Below are 7,895 nucleotides of genomic sequence, written 5' to 3'. Positions count from 1 at the left end.
CCCTTTCTTAATCTGACCCTGGTGAGATGGCGTCTCTGGGTGAGAATCTCTGCTCTGGAGGTTCCAGGACCAGGTGAGGAATTTGAAAGGGCTGCCTCTCCCGACAGCCACCTCCACAGGCTTTGTCATTGGTGGAGACGAAGGAGATTAAGTGGTTTGCTTAGTTCCTCCCTTTGATTCTCCCCTGGAGATACCAGCTGTGAATGGGAAACTTTGCCCCCATCTCCCTGGTCCCCAATCCAGCCAGCCCTGCACAGCAGAGGTTCGGTGAGATTAGTGCAGTGTGGTCCGTGCAGTGTGGTCCACGTGGCCCACAGAGGAAAATTTCTCCACTGGAAAAGGGGCAAACATCTTGGCTCCGTTACAAGTCCATGGCGCGATCCCCATCGACCTCAGCAGAGTCTGGCGGTCGCCCCAGGCCTTTTATGACTCCGTTATATTTGTAGGCAGATCTTCTGCCAGCCCACCAGCCCTTCCCCCCTTCGTTTGCAGTGCCTCTCGGTCAAACAGAGACGGGGTGTCTTAAAGAGCTCTTTGTTTCCATTGAAACTCTTGGATGGAAATTTGCTTCTGAGACACTTCATGGAAAACGTCACTTTTTGGTTGACAAGTGTGAGTATCTTGTAAAAAGAAAATGCTGAGACCTGAAACAAATGGATGAAGATGTTTGACAAAAACAACAAAGTCATTTTTAGCATGGGGAACTGTGTCATTTCCCAACCAGGCACTTGGTTGGATTTCAGCTGTTCCTGGAACAAAAGCAAGATCTAAAAACTCCCCGTGCACCTGACGTGAAGGCACAGAGCCAGAGTAATGCAGTTTGGGCAACATGCCCTCTTTGTGTCGGTGGAGCCAAATGAGAGAGCTATGGGCTCTGGGTTTTATCCTGGTGTAAGTCCAATGACTTCAGCGGAGTTACTCCAAGATTCACGTTGGCGTAAGGATCTAATCTGACTTCTGTTCATTTCAGAGGTGCAGGACCAGAGCCTTAGAACAGAGTAGATGCACCTGCTTTGTGCCAGGGATCAGAGTCGGATGCGCACAGTATGTAAATACATGTTGCTAGAGATCAGAATGAAACAGAGAAGCAGAGAGATCCCCTACCCATGCTCAGTTGGCCGGTAGAATCATAGAACTGGACAGGACCTCGTGAGGTCATCAAGTCCAGTCCCCTGCCCACACGGCAGGACCAAGCACCATCCCTTATAGATGTCTGTCCAATCTGCTCTTAAATCTCTCCAGTGATGGAGATTCCACAACCTCCGTAGGGTGTTTAACCACCTTGACAGTTAGACAGATTTTCCTTATGTCCATCCTAAACCTCTCTTGCTGCAGTTTAAGCCCATTGCTTCTGGTCCTGTCCTCAGAGGCCAAGGAGAACAATTTCCCCCACTCCTCCTTGTAACACCCTTTTAGATACCTGAAAGCTGCTGTCCTGTCCCCCTTCAGTCTTCTCCTTTCCAAATTAAAAAAACCCAATTCCTTCAGCCTTGCCTCATAGCTCATGTTTTCTAGACCTTGAATCATTTTTGTTGCTCTTCCCTGGACTTTCTCCAATTTCTCCACATCTTTCTTGAAATGTGGTGCCCAGAACTGGACACAATACTCCAGCTGAGGCCTAACCAGCGCAGAGTAGAGTGGAAGAATGACTTCTCGTGTCTTGTTCACAACACTCCTGTTAGTGCCTCCAAGGATCATGTTGGCTTTTTTTGTAATGGGTGTCACACTGTTGTCTCCTATTTAGCTTGTGGTCCACTCTGACCCCTGGATCCCTTTCTGCAGTATCCTTCCTAGACAGGCGCTTCCCGTTCTGGATGTGGGAAAGGGATTGTTCCTTCCTAAAGGATGATATAATCACACCTGCAGAATTTTTATTACTCTCATTATTGGATCAATTAATCATTCCGTGATAACTGCTCTTTAAGCATTTCACCAATCAATACTAATCACTTAATTACATGGCAGGATGCTGCTGTAGAAGGTCTGCTCACTCAGGGTATGTCTACACTACCCTCCTAGTTCGAACTAGGAGGGTAATGTAGGCATACCGCACTTGCAAATGAAGCCCGGGATTTGAATTCCCCGGGCTTCATTTGCATAAGCGGGGCTCCGCCATTTTTAAAACCCCGCTCGTTCGAACCCTGTGCCGCGCGGCTACGCGGAGTACGAACTAGGTAGTTCTAACTAGGCTTCCTAGTTCGAACTACCGTTACTCCTCGTGGAATGAGGAACCCTTCTCGCCAATGCGTCATTTCTCATCTAGCTCCTTATTCTGCCAGGCCTCCGCACATGGGAGGATTGTGCCCAGGTGAATGGAGCCCGGCCTCACCACTGGGGCTTTTAAAAGGCCGAAGTCTCCAGCAGGAGAATGAGAGCGTCTGACAATCAATAGCACACGTAGGGCACAGGAGGGAGTGACAGACCCAGAGCCATGCATCGGCCAGGGCCGTGTCAGCAGAAGCCTGCTGGAGTCAAAGGCAGAGCTGTTTACGAAGGCGCAGTGGGCGGTTTTATTAGGTAGTGTCGGCTCAATGGACACAGAGTGGCCAGCGTGGTGTTTTTTTGCAAGCAGGACAAGTAGGTCACCTGTCCGTAAAAATGCAAAACAAGGATCACTGCAGAATCTTCTTAGGAGGACTCTGGCGCACGCATGCACATATACACGCAGGTGCACACACATGCACACACACACATGCAAGCATGCACACACGTACACACACGTACAAACACACACCTACACACACACACACACTCAAATGCACAGATCCCCACAGCAATGAGGTTCCAACAACTGTGAAAATAATGATCCTAAGATTCCAAGCGCAGTAATGAACTATTGCTTAGTAACACGGCCGATTCCTGGCTTTATGATCCCAGTCTGCGATGAGGCGGAGGGATGATAAAGGGGAGCGGGAGACCCACGTCACCTTCTGCTATGAAATGAAATACCAGGTGGAGGAGAGGACGGAGTGTGCACATGAGTGTGTGAGGGTGTGTGTGTGCGTTTGTGCATGTGCTTGTGTGAGTGTGTGTGTGTGCGTTTGTGCATGTGCGCGCGCGTGTGTGTATGTGCATGTGCATGTGTGTGCACCTGCGTGTGTATGTGCATGCGTACATGTGTGTGTGTGCATTTGTGCGTGCGTGCATGTGTGTGCGCGCTCTTGCATGTGTATGTGCATGTGTGTGTGTGCATCTGTGCGTGTGTGCATGTGTGTGTGTGCACTTGTGTGCACCTGCGTGTGTATGTGCACACGTGCTCTTTTACAGCTTTTGTGTCACGAATGGCAAGCAGGATATTCCTCTTCCCCTCTCCCATTCCTCCCCCTATCCCCGGTCTCTCCCAACTCCATCCCAGCTCCCTTCCGCCAGAGTCTTTCTAATAAGATTCTGCAGTGATCCTTGTTTTGCATTTTTGCGTACGAGTGTGTGCACGCACGTGTATGTGTGTGTGTGTGTGCACGTCCGCACACCTGCAAGTGAGCAAACACGTCACGGATCCCTCTTATTCCAAACAGATGGTTCCCGACAACTCAGGTGGCAGTCTGTACATGGCAATGCACTGCGCCCATTTGGGACTTTCATTCTCTCTTACTCGGAGGGCCTTGTCCGTACACTCATCCTGCGTCTATACAACTTCCCTTATGCCAGGAGCCACTGCTGTCCGTCAGTGCCCACATTTCCCCCTGGGGACTTCTCTGGATGAATCCGGCTTGCAATCAAAGCAACTCCGGCCGAGTAGGAGTGAAATTGGCGTAGTAGCAGCTGGAATGCAGCCCATTTCTGATTTAACTAAGCTCATGGGAGTCGGTATCCAACGCCTGCCCAAGCCTGCACTGCGGAACTGGTCTGCCCCGGTTGCTTTCGGGGCTCCGCTGCTCCAACAGCATCTGGTCCAGCTCACACATCAATCACCTGTTTTAATTGCTCTGGCAAATGCATTAAGCGAGGCAGAGGCCCAGCTGTGTCCCAGCTTTCTGAGGGCCTCCTGAAGAAAAACACTTGAGTCTCAGCAGTGCGGCTGGCGAACAACAGGGCCCCAGAACATCCACCCTGCACTGAACTCATCTGACAAGTCCTGCCAACTTGCAGCAGAGCCTGGGATGGATTCTCCAGAGAGGCCATCTCTCCTCTGATGGCAGTGCCAAAGTCCTGACCAGAATCATGATGGGATGTTGCCAGGGCATTACCCAAAACCTTGGATCAAACATGCCTTAAATATGGGATTGTCTGAGCTGCGAAACCAGGAGCCAATTCCCCCTTTTCTGCAGTTGCCTCCTTTCTTTATAATGATTTGAACGGAAAACCCATGAACGTTAGCGGGTTCAAAATCTGGATCCAGCCTGGGACTTTTGGACTCTTTGTATTGATGCAGACCAAGGGACGGATCCTGCAAGGTGCTACCTACCTCCTGAGTGAGGCTGAGTGCTCTCAACCAGTTGTTCCCTCTGATTTTTTCCATCCATGTGCAGAATAATTTTTTTCTATGTGTAGCGAGGCATGTGTGGATGTGCACCACCACCAGAAACACACGCTGCCGGCTGTGGGCGCTCTGCTAATCAGCCGGGCACCATTTGAATCTCTCTTGGGTGGCTGCCCAAGAACTCCTCTTTCAGGGAACCCTGCTCTCGACTCTCAGAGCATGCCTACCCGAGAAGTACCGATTTTGAACTAAGCAGTGTGGACTTATAAATTCGATGTAAGGGGGGTTATTTCGAGATAAAGTCCTAGAGGAGACCAGGGCTCACTGTAGTAATCATAGATCTTAAGACCAGAAAGGGCCATGATCCCTGTCTAGTCTGACTTCCAGCTCAGTACCTCTCAGGATCAGGTCTTACAATAGGGGTGGGAATTGTTCATGCTTAAGGCTAGAGTAAGTTGCATGGCAGGTGGACTTTTGGGGAATGATGGAGTGATGGTGGACTTCAAAACATCAGCTACTACCCAGTGCTCAAAGTGCAACACTAGGCGAAATTAGCGCATAGACAGATCTGGTAGGGTGTCCTATTTCACTGACAAAGTGCTGTTGACAGCTCCGTTTCCTCTCACTGGGCTGACTCCGGATAAGCAATTCTATTGGACCAGTGAAATACGTTTACACTCCACTGGCGTGGTCCATGCCAGCGGTCTTGGCAAATCTCTGTGTTAAGAGGAACACCTGTTGGCTGGGTCATTTGACACTTTCTCCTCTTGCTCTGGGGGTTGCTGTACATGCCCCTCTATGTTTTCCATAAAATGGTTTCTTAGAAGAAAACTCAAGGGTCTTAGCACGTTTGCTGGGCCAAGTAAAACGAAAAAGAAGATGGGCAAGCTCCAGGCTTGTTAGGAGAGGGATGCAGTTAACTAGTACTTGAAAACACTAAGCACAGATACTGTAATAAAATCTTTCTGGGGCTTTCAGAACGTCGTATCAAAAGAATGATTTTTTTTATAGTAAAAGCAAAATTAAATAAACAGGGTGTTTTATTTATTTATGTAAGCACATCCCTGGAGCAGTACAAACATAGACAAGAGCAACTTTGTGATAATATATAAGACCTAGAGAGAAAAATATACTGGAAACTAATGTGACCTTAATCACATTCTGGCTTTAAATTCCACTTTGAGTGAAGTGCAAAAGCAAATAAACCGCTTAAATAGCAGAAAGGGAAGTGAATTCAGATCAAACTACAAAACTACCTGCCTAAAGTGCTGCAAGTAACCCAGGCAGGCAAATATTTTAAAATATGAGTTGTATCTTTCAGGTGTAATCTTACCCCTGCCATTTCTGTGCTGCTGTTTTTCTTCCTTGTATCTTGCAAACTCACTGGGGGCAGGAACTGTCTTTTTCTATCAGTTTGTACCATTCCCAGCATGATGGGGCCTCTCTGTAGCACAAATCACAATCATTGATATTGTTATCAGTGTACTGTTAACTTCATAAGATGAAACAAAGAAACGTGGAGTTTGTTTTCTCACTCCATGGGAGGAACGTTCTCCTAGGTCCGACTGGCAGAGACCCTGGGTTTGTTTTGCTTCTTCTGCAGCGCTGGACACATCGCTTGCCGATTTGAACGACACTAAATGATGGACTCTGTGCAACTTGAAGTCTTTCAATCAAGATTTGAGGACTTGGGTAACTCGGCCAGAGGCTGTGGGCCTACTCCAGAAGTTGGGGAGAGGTTCTGCTGCCTTCTGTGCAGGTCAGTCTAGAGATGATTGGCCCCTTCTGGCTATGAGAATGGCTGTGTGGAGTTTCTAGGACAAGCCTCATGTATCGGACCACAGAACAAAGGGGAAATGTACAGCACTGAGAACGTTCTCATGTGTTCATTACTGTAAGCAGGGCAGGGTCAGCGTGCTTTCGTGCACATCGGTGTAAATTATTGGTCAGGAAAATCAGTGCGGTTAAAATCAGCCTAGGAAACCCTTTTGTCAACTAAACACATTATTTCCGATTGAACATCTTGCAGAAATCCAGTGGGGACAGCGATCCGTTAGCTGAGCACTTGTGCGGCTGCCCTGGAGAGAGTCAAATGTTGCCCCACTGATTAACAAAGCACCCACAGCTGGCAATATGTATTTCTACTGGTGGTGCATATCTGTACATAGAATCATAGAATACTAGGACTGGAAGGGACCTCGAGAGGTCATTGAGTCCAGTCCCCTGCCCTCATAGCAGGACCAAGTACTGTCTAGAGTAGACCATCCCTGATAGACATTTATCTAACCTACTCTTAAATATCTCCAGAGATGGGGATTCCACAACCTCCCTGGGCAATTTATTCCAGTGTTTAACCACCTTGACAGTTAGGAACTTTTTCCTAATGTCCAACCTAAACCTCCCTTGCTGCAGTTTAAGCCTATTGCTTCTCATTCTATCCTCCGAGGTCAAGATGAACAATTTTTCTCCCTCCTCCTTATGACACCCTTTTAGATACCTGAAAATGGCTATTATATCCTCCCTCAGTCTTCTCTTTTCTAAACTAAACAAACCCAATTCTTTCAGCCTTCCTTCATAGGTCATGTTCTCTAGACCTTTCATCATTCTTGTTGCTCTTCTCTGGACCCTCTCCAATTTCTCCACATCCTTCTTGAAATGCGGTGCCCAGACCTGGACACAATACTCCAACTGAGGCCTAACCAGGGCAGAGTAGAGTGGAACAAGACTTCTCGTGTCTTGCTTACAACACACCTGTTAATGCACACGCTTCGGTGCACAGAACAAAATTTATTCTGCACATTTTCTGGGCATACTCTCTAATGTTAAAGGAGACCTCAGAGGAGCTATTCGGGCATACCGGCAACAAGGGTACCTCAGATGGTTCGATCCCTAGCTATCCAGAGGGTTATCAAAAGGGATAGGTGCATCGCAACGTTTGTTCTCTCCCCTCGCTGTCCCCACAACCTTGCAGTGGGACCTGCGGGCGGGACAGGGGCTAGCAGATGTCCTTGCAAGACGGGCGCTCCGGCCTGTAATTTCATGGTCCGATGTGCCGGCTGTTCACCTGGCAGCAAAGAGCCGTGCCCTTGTGGGGCCCTCTGCAAATCCCCGGCCCCCTTCCTTGAGAGAAGAGGGGGGAAGCTCATTCAGCCTCCGGTGGGTCTGTTTGCCGGGGGCCTTGTTCTCTGTGGGCCTGAGACCCTCAGGAGGGCTGGCGTGCAAAGAGACGCAGGCGGTGTCCGCTCGCCAGGCAGAGGTGAGAGCAGGCGGGTGCGCAGGGAGCCACTGAGAAAGCTGGCAGGACCCCTGGGGGGGGGTCAGAAGCGGAGAGGGAGTCACCCCTGGCTCCAGGACTCCTCCCCTCCTCCCCCAGCTTGACTCTCCTCCCGGCCCGGAGGCGAGAATGGGGGCTGAGGACGCGCACAGCTCAGCGCAGCTGCGGGAGGGGGGGGGAGAGGAGGGAGGAGAGGAACCC

Source organism: Pelodiscus sinensis, chromosome 22, assembly GCF_049634645.1.
Source record: "Pelodiscus sinensis isolate JC-2024 chromosome 22, ASM4963464v1, whole genome shotgun sequence".
Taxonomy (NCBI): Eukaryota; Metazoa; Chordata; order Testudines; family Trionychidae; genus Pelodiscus; species Pelodiscus sinensis.
Note: the sequence above shows the minus strand (reverse complement) of the source record.